The sequence below is a fragment of the Dasypus novemcinctus genome, chromosome X, assembly GCF_030445035.2.
Source record: "Dasypus novemcinctus isolate mDasNov1 chromosome X, mDasNov1.1.hap2, whole genome shotgun sequence".
NCBI lineage: Eukaryota > Metazoa > Chordata > Mammalia > Cingulata > Dasypodidae > Dasypus > Dasypus novemcinctus.
The window spans coordinates 80,169,911-80,183,828 of record NC_080704.1 but is presented as its reverse complement, the minus strand read 5'-3'; the positions used below and the strand labels follow the sequence as shown (position 1 = coordinate 80,183,828).

At 43.3% G+C, this 13,918-nt stretch overlaps 2 pseudogenes; one reads left to right on the top strand and one right to left on the bottom strand.

Moving 5' to 3' along the window:
* Nucleotides 1-406: 406 nt before the first annotated feature.
* Nucleotides 407-2,113, bottom strand: LOC101444028 (solute carrier family 2, facilitated glucose transporter member 3 pseudogene; annotated as a pseudogene).
* On the top strand, nt 2,107-3,857 carry LOC101412409 (interferon regulatory factor 2-binding protein 2 pseudogene; annotated as a pseudogene).
* The last annotated feature ends 10,061 nt before the right edge of the window (nt 3,858-13,918 follow it).

Below are 13,918 nucleotides of genomic sequence, written 5' to 3'. Positions count from 1 at the left end.
AAAAAAATAAATATTTATGCAATAAAACCAGAAGATAAAAATAAATAAACTCAAGTGAATTTGCTCTGCAGAGATGTATGGAAGCAAAGTAGGTAATTTCTTATTTGATTCTCCTCTGCACTCAAGTATACCTGCTTCCTGGCAAGTCTGAGGTTGGGGGACCTACACCCTCACTCTTACCCCCCTCCATGCCCTCATTAAGCAACATTAGAATCTAAAGGGTAAAGAGCTGGCAAAGTTGTCCTATGCCAAGTGGTCAATCCCTCCTGAAATGAAGGTAGGTTCACCCTGTCTCTCCTAAACAGAAGAGAATGTTCAAGAAATGAAATGTTTAAAAAAAGCCATTAAAGATATGACTAACCCCAGCACTGGGTTCACCAGTGTGCTCAGGGAGTATATGGCATGAGAAAGGAATCAAGTAGCAGCATTCAGAAACAGTCCTGGGTTACATCCAGATGAAGTCTCTCCCTCCTGCAGGGAGAGGTGGCTTTTCCATGTTGGGAGGGAGACGGGAGGGAGGCATGACTTAGACATTGGTGGTGGCGGTCTCCTTCACAGGCTGGATGCTGTTCATCTCCACAATAGGGCCTTTCCCGGCTCTATTGGCCTCCTGCACCTGCCCTTCAAAGACCCTTGTAATATCCTCAAAAGTCCTGCCACGGGTCTCAGGGACTTTGAAGAAGGTGAAGACCAAGAAGATAACAAGGAAGGCTGCGAAGATGATAAAAACGTAGGCTCCTAAATAGGCTGCAGCAGAGGGAAAGAGCAGTCCCACCAAAAAGTTGGAGGTCCAGTTGGAACAACCAGCCACTGCCATTGCAGCTGGGCGGGGTCCCTGACTGAAAAGTTCAGCCACAATAAACCAGGGAATGGGGCCAGGTCCAATTTCAAAGAAAGCCACATAGACCATGATGGCCCCAATGCAGACAAAAGTCATCCAACTATATTCATCCTTTAGTAGCAAGGAAACCGTCATGAAAACGCAACAAACAGCCATCCCTCCAAGGCCTAGCATATGTAGAGTCCTCCTTCCTGCCTTTTCCACCAGAAACAGCGAAACCACAGTGAAGACAGTATTGACCACACCGGCACCAATAGTGGCATAGATTGGCTCCTGAACACCTGCATCTTTGAAGATTCCTGTAGAGTAATAGAACACAGCATTGATTCCAGAGAGCTGCTGAGAGAGTTGGAGTACAATGGAAATGATGATGGGCTGTCGGTAGTTGGGTGCTCTAAAGAGTTCCAGCACATTGACTTTCTTTTCTTGTGCCATCCTAGCACTCTCCTCTTTCATCTCGTGGATGTCCTGGCTCACATCCTGAACGCCCCATAGCCGCTGGAGGACCTGCTTGGCATTCTCCTCTTCCTTTCTGTTGATGAGCAAAAATCTAGGACTTTCAGGGCAAAACGGAAGGGCTACACTCTGCAAGACAGCTGGGATGATGGTGAAGCCTAATAGCACAGGCCACAGCTCTTCAGATCCCAAGATGACTTCCAGACCAAAGATCTGGGCCACCAGAATCCCGATGACGATGCCCAGCTGGTTGAGAGTACCGAAGGCACCCCGTAGGGCAGTAGGAGATACCTCTCCAATGTACATGGGCACGAAACCGGTGCAGAGTCCACAGAAGACGCCAATAACCAAGCGGCCAGCGATCAACATTTCAACCGACTCGGCTGTTTTAGAGAAACCCATAAGGCAGCCACCACCGATTGCCAGTAGGTTGACAATAAGCATTGAATTGCGCCTGCCAAAGCGGTTGACGAAGATTCCAACAGAAAAGGAGCCAATCATTCCACCAACGGAGAAGATGGCCACAGCTAAGGACCAGAGGGATGTGAGCAGCACCTCAGAGGGACGGCTTTCCAGCTTCTCTTCCAAAGTATAATTGAGAAAGTCCTTTATGATCGTCTCAGGAGCATTGATGACTCCAGTGTTGTAGCCAAACTGGAAAGAGCCGATTGTGGCAACGGTGATGGAGAAGATCAGAGGTGCGGTAACCTTTTCTGTCCCCATGGTCCTAATTTATTTCTTTCGAATCTTCAATGAAGGTCTAGGAGTGGTATTCCAGAAATACCCCTTTCAGGCAACAAAACCTTCAAATGTCCTTCTCGGTAGGAAGCTCTTTTATTCCTCAGTAACACTCAACAATCTTAACTCCTCATCTTTAGCAGCATCACTCTAACTTTATTTTAAATCACCCAACAGTTTCCACAAATGGTTCTACCAATTTACACTTCCACCAGCAAAATCTGAGCATTATAGTTGTTCTGCATCCTTGCTAACACTTGATATGGTCTGTCTTTTTAATTATAGCCATTCTCATGGGTACATAGTGCTATCTCATTGTGGTTTTAATTTGTATTTCCCTGAGGATTAATTATATTGATCATCTTTTCATGTGCTTTTATTGATCATTCATATATCTGTTACATTCTTTTGCCCACATTTTTGGGTTGTCTTTTTATTATTGGTTTGTAGGTGTTCCTCTATATATTCTATGTACTAGCCCGTTATCAGATATATGTATTGCAAATAAAATTATTTTTAAAAGATCCCCTGTGATCCTAACACAAATCCAGGTTTGAGAATCCCTGGTCAAGTAACAAATTAGCTCCAGAGGCTCCCTACTTTTGAGTCACCAAATCTGCTCCCTGGCAACTATGCCTGGGAGTTGGTTCTTCAATCTATGCAAACTTCCATAGATGTGGAGATTTAAGGGATTGTCAGTTTTCCTGCATATCTGTCTGGCTTCTTGCATGAGCTCCATTCACCTGAGCTGTTCTCTCACCCCCTGCCGTGTGAGGCCATAGGACATTCTTTTCCTGTCTCTGCCCTAAAATTTCCTCTAAGGGGCCGGCGTCCGTGTGGAGCAGCGCGGCCGCGGAGCTCGAGCCACGCGAGGCAGCGGCCAAGGAGAAGGCGCCGCGGCCCTCGCACCGCGGCCCTACGGTTGGCCTGGCCGCTGGCGCCGCCGAGCTGGGCGCCGAGCGCGCGGAAAGGGCCGCGGACCCGGGGAACAGGACTGGGTCAACCGGCCCAAGACCGTGCGCGACACGCTGCTGGCGCTGCACCAGCACGGCCACTCGGCGCCCTTCGAGAGCAAGTTTAAGAAGGAGCCGGCCCTGACTGCAGTTGCAAGAACGGCAAGAAAAAGGAAGGCTTCTCCAGAACCAGAAGGTGAAGTCGGGCCCCCCAAAATCAACGGAGAGGCACAGCCTTGGCTGTCCACCTCGACGGAAGGGCTCAAGATCCCCATGACTCCTACGTCCTCTTTTGTGTCTCCGCCACCACCCCACTGCCTCACCTCTTTTCCAACTGGACCACACTCACGGAAGCGGCCCAGAATGGCCAGTCCCCCATGGCAGCCCTGATCTTAGTAGCAGACAATGCGGGGGGCAGTCATGCTTCGAAAGATACCAGCCAGGTTCACTCCACTACCAGGAGGAACAGCAGCAGTCCACCCTATCTGTCCTCCATGAACCGAAGAAGGCTGGGTCCCAGAGATGTGGGTGGCCAGGGGACAGGCAGCACAGGAGGACTGGAGTCAGTGCACCCTGCCAGCCTCCCCGACTCCTCTCTGGCAGCCAGTGCCCCTCTGTGCTGCACCCTCTGCCACGAGCAGCTGGAGGACACCCACTTTGTACAGTGCCCCTCCGGCCCTTCACACAAGTTCTGCTTCCCTTGCTCCAAACAAAGCATCAAACAGCAGGGAGCTAGTGGAGAGGTCTATTGTCCCAGTGGGGAAAAATGCCCTTTTGTGGGCTCCAGTGTCCCCTGGACCTTTATGTAGGGGGGAATTGCAACCATCCTTGCTGGAGATGTGAAAGTAAAAAAAGAGAGAAACTCATGACTTTCTGGTTTCAGAAAAACCCAATGATTATCCTTAACTAGAATTGCTTGAATTATATATATATCTCCATATATATGTGTGTATATATATCTCCAAGACAAGGGAAATGTAGACTTCATAAACATGACTGTATAATTTTGATTTTTTTTTCAGTACATTGTGTTTCTATCTTTTTTTTAACGACAAAAGGTATGTACTTATAAAGGCATTTTCTTCTTTTGTTAATGTTATTAGCCTATCTTTGTGCTTTATTATCCTGGTGACAGTTACTGTTCAATGTAGGTTGTGACTTGCGCTGGTTTTTTAGAGCACTTGGCAAATTAGAAATGCTTCTAGCTGTATTTGTATGCACTTACTTTAAAAAGAAAAAAAAAGCCAAATACATTTTCTGACATTGTAAAAAAAAAAAATTTCCTGTGTCTAAATCTTGCCCTTATTGCCTGACCCATTCTTACTATCTAAGGATGGTGTGTGTCACAGGGACAAAGACGCATCTTCTCCTGGAAAAAGAAGTTTATGTCCTGGACATAGAAGGAGTGTGATTTTCTGTATCTCCTCCCAGCATTGTCCTCAGGCTGTCTACCTGCTCACTGAAAGGGAGAATCGTTTCCCAGCAGTTTTGGCAACTATTCACCAGGGGACTAGGAATTAATGGCCTGGGCTGGGTCTCATCAAATCTACCCTGTATTTGCTGCAGGACCTTGCCTCACATAAGGTAATTAACCTGTCTGAGCCTTGGTTCCTGCAACTGGTAAATGAGCACAGTAACATCTCACTTGCTGTGGGGATTCCTGGTCAGGAAAGTGCCTAGCATAAAGTGGATGTTCGCTAAGTGAGAGTTGAATTGAAAGGGGTGCTGGGATGGCTGGGCTCTGGGGACAATGGAGCTGGGCTGTGAGAGATGCTGTCTGCTTTGGGACTTGCCATGACGTTGCTGTGACCTGGGACCATGTATCTGCCCCTTCTCTCTACACCTTCAAAGACCTAGATTGGTCAATGTCCCTCCTGCTGTGTTGTCCTCCCCCTGCCCTTCTTGGCTAATTTGAACAGAACATCCCACAAGGGCCCCTGGGCTCTTTCAGCTCAGAGCATATGGTTGGGAAGCCAATTCTCTGGGACATACAGTTCCTGACTCAGATCTGGGCAAGGGGCCAAGGCCTTCGAAGGGCTGTAGAAAAACTTAACCCCCTTTCCCACCCCAAGAGCTTGTAGTTTTTATTGATTGTCTCTTTTAGTGCCAAAGAAGGGAAAGGACCACAAACATTAAGATTAGGTGCGCCTGTGAGTCCTTCTTGGGTGGTGGCATCAGAGAGGAGATTTGACTCCAGGTTTTGGGAGAGGCACCCAAGTCATGTAGGGAGGGTTTCTCTGCTGCTGCAGGAGGAGGGTAGGGAAGTTCAGGAGTTGCTCATGGGGAGCTCCCAGAGATTTCCTTGACCTGGGGAACAAGTGGGTATAGAGCACTCAAGGAGTCTCTCAATCCCACTGCAAGTATGGGTGGCTTTGTCGCAGTACAAGAATTGGGAAGGAAATGAAAGAGGGGAGTCAAGTTGCTGGGTGTAAATCAGATTCCTCTGTGTTACTTCCATGTCCATTTTGAGGCACGTACAAGAGGTTGACAAGGCCAGTGCTGGCAAGAGGAGTGGCTGGGATGAGCATGCTCAGCCCTTCCACCTTCCCTAGATATTGCCTCATTCCTACTCTCTAACATGGTGCCCATTATTCCTTTTTGGAATTAGTAAATTGACAAATTCATCCAACGAAATTTTTACTGATTAATTACCATGCATAGGTACTGTGCTAAGCAGTACTGTGAAAAAGATAAATATGGCCTTCACGAGATTACTTAATCATGGGGGAGCAGGATAGGTAACCAGGCAGTCACATTCCATGGAATAAATCCATTGTAAAAGCAGGATGTAGGATCACGGAGGATGACTGCTGGAAAGGGTCAGGGAAAGTTCCTGGATGAAGGGAGACCTTGAGCTGAAACTTGAGGAGTAAAAGGAGATAGTGAGGCCAAAAGAAAGGGAAGAGCATCCATGCAGAGGGAACAGCATGTCAGAAGGCCTGGAAGCAAGATTTGAGTACGTGGAGTAGGAGAAGTGTGTGTGTGTATATGTGTGTAGGGGATGGTAGAGAAGTAAGACATGTGACTGGAGAAGCAGTCAAGGACCAGATCAGAAAGGGCTTTGTAAGCCATGATGAGGATGACAGGGCTATGGCATGATCACATTGGTGTTTTTGGAAGATCACTATAGTTTCTGGGTCGAGATTAGACAGAGGGGGGAATAAAGGCAGAAAGACAAGTCAGGAGTTATCCAGGGGAATACATCATGGTGGCTTAGACCAGAGAGGGTGCAGTGGAGATGTAATGGTTGGATTTGGGGTATATTTTGGAGGTAGAGCCAACAGGACTTACCAACGGATTCAATGTGAGAAGCAAATGAGAGGGAGGCCTCAAAAGTGCCTCCCAGTTTCTGGGAGTTTGGACAACTGGACAGTTGAAAGTGCTGTTCATGGAGTTGGGGAAGGCCGAGAGGAGGGTGGGAGATTAGTACAGTGCCATGTTGAGTTTGAGCTTCCAGGAGAAAATGTCCTGTAGCCAGTTGGCCATCTAGGTCTGAAACTCAGGAGAAAGGAAGATCCTAGAAATACACAGAATCGTGAGGTCTTAGGAATGGATGAAGTAGCCCAAAGGGAGTGGAGGATGCCACAATTTGTACAGCAGCACTGGTCAAAGGATTCCCTAACCTCTGGTGCCTCTTTCATCCCAAATCCTAGAAAGCAGGTTTAGCAGGTACTCACCAAAGACTTTGAAATTTAGAGCAAAGACCCTGCAGATAATCCTAACTCTTAGCTCCCTCCTTTCTCCGTAGTTTCTGTCATCCCCAACAGCATTCTGAGCTCACATGACTAGTGTCCAGTAAATCTGTTCCCTACTCCTACCCCCACCCCTGGGACCAGGCCAGGAGCCAGCCATTCTTAGGAAATCTGATTTCCGGCTCCTCCTGCTGGTGGAGCGCTAGCTAGATGGCTGGCCCCCAGGCCACAGAGCTGACAGAACTGGAGAGCTCCCTCACACCAATATTTCCTTTCCCCCCGTCTCTCCTGTGACTTGTGGGCCAGAAGAGGGGATTAAAACCTTAGTCCTAGTTCGTCTTTCTCCCCCCTAAAGTTCACACCCAGTGAACCTAGCCAGAAATGGGGACAGGGATGGGGAATGGAATCTAACTTAGATATGTGGGAAGCACAAATTAAAAATTCTCCTAATTGATCCTTGAACTGTAATGTCCTAATCACTTCCTTTTTTTTTTCTGCCCCAGATCCACTCTTTTTTTTTTTTAAACAAATGAATTTTATTGATTAATAAAGCATAAATCCATCTAAAATGTATAATCAATGGTATTTGGTATAATGACACAGTCATGCATTCATCACTTCAATAATTATTAAAGCATTTTCATGATTCCAATAATAATAATAATAATAAACTAAAAACAGACAAAAACCTCATCACCTCTCAATCTCTCTATGCTTCCCCTGCCATACATAGCTGTTCTTCTGTTTCTGTCTCTCTAGTTTATTTGTATTTATTTTTTGTAAAAAGTCATATATATGCAATATTACACATATTCATATTTCACATGAGGTTTCACTAAGTTATACAGTCCCATGTTACATTTTTCGTTTTCCTTCTATTAATATACATGTCCTTAGACTTTCCCTTTCAACCAATGTCATACCCACATAATAGCTCTGCTAGTTACAAACTATGATGTGCTGAAACCATTTCCATTATTTCCAAAGATTCACAAACAACCTTTTTACCAGTTCTTCACAGATTAACCTTCATCTTCCCATTCTCTATCCTCATTCTATTTTCTGGTGTCCCATATTATACTTATTAATGTCATGAGTTTACGCAATATATTTAGTTCATAATAGAGCAATCAAACAGTCTGGATTGTTTTGTGTCTGGATTGCTTCATTCAACATAATGTCCTCCAGGTTCGTCCATGTTGTCATATGTTTCACAACTTCATTTCTTCTTACTGCTGCATGATACTCCATCACATATATACACCACAATTTGTTTTTCCATTCATCAGTTTATGGACACCTGGATTGTTTCCATCTTTTGGCAATTGTGAATAATGCCACTATGAACATCAATATGCAGATGTCTGTTTGTTTCACTGCTCTCAGTTCTTCTGGGTATATACCTAGTAATGGGTATTGATGGGTCTCATGGCAAGTCTATATTCAACTTCCTTAGGATCTGCCAAACAGTCCTCCACAGTGGCTGTACCATTCTACTTTCCCACCAACAGTCCAGACCCACTTTTGATCTCCTTGCCCGTGAAGACCTCATTTGTTTTTTTATGCCTATCTCTAAAACATCCTCTCTCATTCTCAGACCCTAAGAGTGGCATTGTGCTGACATCCCATTGGTCTCCTTCCTCCTCATATGCAGGAAAGTCATGATCTGTGCTGGAAAGAACATGGGCTGGGAGTCAAGGGACCTAGGTTTGAGTCCTGCTTCTGCCACTGATTTAAGGTATGACCCTGGACCAGTCACTTTCTTGATTCCCAGCCACAGTTTCCTTACCTGTGGCATTGGGTCGGACTCCAAAAAGCCACTCCAACTCTAGCATTCTAGGCTTTGCTCCAACCACCTTACCCTTTTCAGTCCTTCACATATATCAAGCTCCCTCCTGCGTCAGGGCCTTTGGTGATGCTATTCCCTATGCCTGAGATGCTCTTCCCTTCCCTTTTTGTTTAGTTCCAAAGAACTAAACTGAACTCTAATGCTGCTGTCTCAGAGAAACTTTTTCTAGCCCTTCCAGACTGGGTCAGATGCCTCACTGAATATTCTCATAACTCCCTGTACTTTTCCTTCTTAGCCCTCCTCACTGCTTGTAATTTTCCATGTGTTTGTGGGATTATTGTTTCATATCCACCCCATTTCCCCATCAAATTTTAAGCTCCCTGATAGCAAGGACCTGTCTGTTTTGATTACCACTGTACCCCAGCACCTGATACAGTGTCTGGCTATCTTGTAAAGGTACAAGAAATATTTTTTTAATAAATGAACTGCTAAACGGATGAATGAATCCTTTTCTTTACCTATTAGCCACTTTGTATAGCTAACTAGCTTAGTTGTTAAGAGCAAAAACTCGAAATCCAGACTGCCTGGGTTTGGAACCCAGCATCACCACTCACAAACTGTGTAAACTTGTGTAAGTTATTCCATCATTCTATGCCTCAGTTTCCTTATCTGTAAGGTGGGGGATAATAATAGTACACACTATATAACAAAGTTGTTGTGAGGATTAAATGACTTGTTACATGTAAATAGTGTAGAACAAGGCCTTACAATTAAGTGCTATATAAGTAATAGCTATTTTTCTGATCTTGTGTCATCCAGCTCTCCATTTATCCACTCTGAACTTCCCCACAGAGCCCCATTATCGTATTTCCAGCCTGCAAGTGCAGGTGACTCAAAGTAATTCACAGATTAAGTCGTGTAGCCTTTTTTTTTTTCAGTTTTAATTATGGAAATTTTCAAACATACACAGAAGTAATAGAAGAGGATAATGAACTCCTGAAAGCAGCTTCAGCAATTATCATCATTTTGCCAATCTTACTCATCTACCCTCCTCTACTTTTTCTCCCAACTGGAGTATTTTAATGTAAACCCCAGGTTTCATATACCATTTTGTCTGAAACTATGCCAATATATATCTCAACTAGATAAGGGCTTTTAGCAAAACCACAACAATACCATTATCACATTTAAAAAAACTAAAAATAATTAGAGAGGGCTTTTTATTTATTTATTTTATAAATGATCATGTGTTTTTTTTAATTGACTGAAAATCATTTTTAAAAAAATTTATTTCTCTCCCCTTCCCCCGCCCACCCCAGTTGTCTGTTCTGTGTGTCCACTTGCTGTGTGTTCTTTTTGTCCACTTCTGCTGTTGTCAGTGGCACGGGAATCTGTATCTCTTCTTGCTACGTCATCTTGCTGTGTCAGCTCTCTGTGTGTGCGGCGCCATTCCTGGGCAGGCTGAAATTTCTTTTGTGCTGGGCGGCTCTCCTTACGGGGCGCACTCCTTGCGCGTGGGGCTCCCCTACGCGGGGGACACCCCTGCGTGGTGCGGCACTCCTTGCGCGCATCAGAACTGTGCATGGGCCAGCTCCACACGGGTCAAGGAGGCCCGGGGTTTGAACTGTGGACCAGGGAGGGCTTTTAAAATCCTATTCCCTTGAGAGAAGCTCAGGGTGGTGGAGGGAACCTAACCTGGGAATAGATGTGGAATGGGGAACAAGAAAAGAATTAATATATGTAAAGTGCATTGAACAAGGCCTGACACAGTAGGATATAGTAGTAACTATTACTTTGATTCTCAATTAATCTTTCCACTTACCCACTCTAACTCACCCCTTCTCAGCCCCTCCCTTATTTCCAGGATTTGAGTGTGGGTGACCATTTACAAAGGAGAACCAGGGGCCTGGGGTGGGAATGGGGTTTCCTGGGTCATTGATGCCCTGAGGTGTGAGCTGGGATTCCAAAAGGCACCTAGAAGAGCCCAGAGGAAGCCATGGCTACAGGAATTGAGGGAGAGGAGAGCAGCACCCAGAGCTAGAGGGCTTTGGTAGGTTTAAGGAAGGGGAAATTACAGCAGGGGAAACAGAGAAATTGAGAGGTGAAGAGTTTTCTTGTCTTTTTTTCATTTAAAAAAATTTATTGAAGCATATCACTCATACATAAACATACATAAACAATAAGTGTATAGTAAAAGTTGTGAATTTCCAAAACAAACATGTATAACATCATACAGGGGTCCCATACATCAACCCATCACCAACAACTTACATTGTTGTGAGATATTTGTTACAAATGATGAAAGAATATCATCAAAATCTTATGCTAACTGCAGCCCGTATCTTATATTTGCTGTATTTTCCCCCCAACTCACCCTATTGTTATTTTTAAAAATATATTTTTATTACAGAAGTTGTGAACTTACAAAACAATCATGCACATGTGTAGTATTCCCATACAACACCCCTTTATCAACATACACACCATGGTAGAACATTTGTTACAGATTATGAGATAGTACCATCAGACTATTACCACTAACCATGGTCCATAGCATATATTTGGCACACTTTTCCCATACACCCCCATTATCAACACAGTACAACTTTGGTATAGATGCATGAATATTAAAGTATTGCTGTAATAGGTCACTCCAGTTGTATTTTTTCCATACTTCTCCACATTCCCACCACCCTGCAGTAGTGACGTACATCTGCTCTAGCTCACAGAAGAAGTCTTTCATCTGTACCATCAGTCACAATTCTCATCCACCTCTGGGATCACTGTGTTATTCAGACCCTAGACTACTATGTAGTTTTCTTTCAATTGACATTTACATCCCAAGACAACCCTTTCCATTTAAAACCAACTGTTACCATAATATGTTACCCTGAGAGCAGTGACACTAACAGATATCTGCCCACCGATGTTCATAGCGACATTACTCACCATTGCCAAAAGTTGGAAACAACCCAGGTGTCCATCAACGAGGAATGGATAAACAAACTGTGGTCTATTCACATGATGGAATATTATGCAGTTGTAAGAAGAAATGAAGTTGTAAAACATATGACAACATGGATGAACCTGGAGGACATTATGTTGAATGAAGCAAGCCAGATACAAAAGGACAAATACTGTATGACTGCATTACTATGAACCAAATATATTATGTAACATATTGTATGATTAAAAATAATTATAGGTATCCAGTACATTTAATTGAGAAATGTATCTTTTTATTAACTGTGTTTTCTTTTTAGTTTATAATTGTTTATATTTTCAATTATTAAATGTACAAAATAAAGTTAAAAAAAACATTACCATCAACTCTATATATTTCCACACTTTTACAGCAAAGTTAATTAAAACTTTTACATACATTAAGCATCAGTAGTCCATCTCAGCCCTCCTCTTATCTCCTTTAAGAATCTGCCACCTACCACCAGGTCTTGAAGATGTTTTCCTTTCTTCTAAAAACTTTACAGTTCTTGCTTTTATATTTAGGTCTTTGATCCAGTTTGCATTAATTTTTGTATAAGGTGTGAGATAGAGGTCCTCTTTCTTTGTTTTGGCTATGGATATCCAGTTCTTCCAGCACCATTTCTTTTCACAGGACTGTTCTGCCTGAGCTGGGTGGGTTTGACAGGCTTGTCAAAAATCACCTGACATGAATGAACCATCAGTTTTGTTCCTTTGGTCTATATTTCTGTCTTTATGCCATTACCATGCTCTTTTTACCACTATTGCTAGGTAATATGTTTTAATGTCTGGAAGTGAAAGTCCTCCAACTCTGCTTTTCCTTTTAAAGATGTTTCTGGCTATTCAGGACCCCTTACCCTTCCAAATAATTTTGATAATTGCATTTTCCATTTATTTTCAAAATGCTTATGGAATTTTTATTGGAATTTTCTGTATATCAATTTGGGTAGAATTGACATCTTAATGATATTTAGTCTTCCATTCCATAAGCATGGAGTGTTCTTCCAATTATTTAGGTCTTTTTCAATTTCTTTTAACAATGCATTTTTCTGAATAAAAGTGTTTGCATCCTAGGTTACATTTATTCCTAAATATTTGATTCTTTTAGTTGCTATTGTAAATGGAATTGTTTTCTCTGAATTCCTCCTTGAATTGTGCATTACTAGTGTCTTTTAAAGTCTGTTTCATCTGATATAAGTATAGATACGCTGGCATATTTATTGTTTTTTTTTTTCTTTTCTTTTTAAGATTTATTTATTTATTTAATTACCCCCCCCCCCCCCGGTTGTCTGTTCTGTGTCTATTTGCTGAGTCTTGTTTCTTTGTTCGCTTCTGTTGTCATCAACGGCACGGGAAGTGTGGGCGGCACCATTCCTGGGCAGGCTGCACTTTCTTTTGCGCTGGGTGGCTCTCCTTACGGGGCGCACTCCTTGCGCGTGGGGCTCCCCTACGTGGGGGACACCCCTGCGTGGCAGGGCACTCCTTGCGCGCATCAGCACTGCACATGGGCCAGCTGCACACGGGTCAAGGAGGCCCGGGGTTTGAACCGCGGACCTCCCATATGGTAGACAGACGCCCCAACCACTGGGCCAAGTCCGTTTCCCTGTTTGTTTTTCTTTTTGTTTGTATACTGCATGCGTGGAATATCTTTTTTCAGCCTTTCATTTTTAATCTATTGGTATCCTTGGATCTAAGGTGAATCTCTTGCAGACAGCATATAGATGGCTCATATTTTCTTATCCATTCTGCCAGTCTGTATCTTTTGATTGGGGAGCTTAATTCACTAACATTCAATGTTATTACTGTAAAGGCAGTTCTTATTTCACCCATTTTGGCCTTTGGGTTTTACCTGTCATATTTTATTTTCACCACTCTTGAGATTTTAGTTACTTTTACTGATACAATCTTCATTTCTAGATTCTGTCCCAAGCCTCTCTCTCCTATCTTTTCTTTTCTGACTGTAGCACACCCTTTATTATTTCCAGCAAGGCCAGTCTCTTTGTTATAAACTTTCCCAATTTCTGTTTATCTGTGAATATTCTAAACCTGCCTTCATTTTTGAAAGACAATCTTGCTGGATATAAGATTCTTGGTTGGAAGTTTTTCTCTTGCAGTATCTTAAATATATCATACCACTGTCTTCTTGTCTCCATGGTTTCTAATGAGAAATCGGCCCTTAATCTTATTTGATATTCCTTACACGTTATGCATAGCTTTTCTCTTGCTGCTCTCAGTATTCTCTCTTTGTCTTTGGCATTTGACATTCTTATTACTATGTGTCTTGGAGTTAGTCTATTCAGATTTATTTAGATGGGATTATGTTGTGCTTCTTGGACATGGATATCTATGTCATTCAATAGGATTGGAAAATTTTCTACCATTATTTCTTCAAATATTCCTTCTGCCTCTTCTCCCTTCTCTTCTCCTTCTGGGACACACAACACATATCTTTGCACATTTCTTGCTG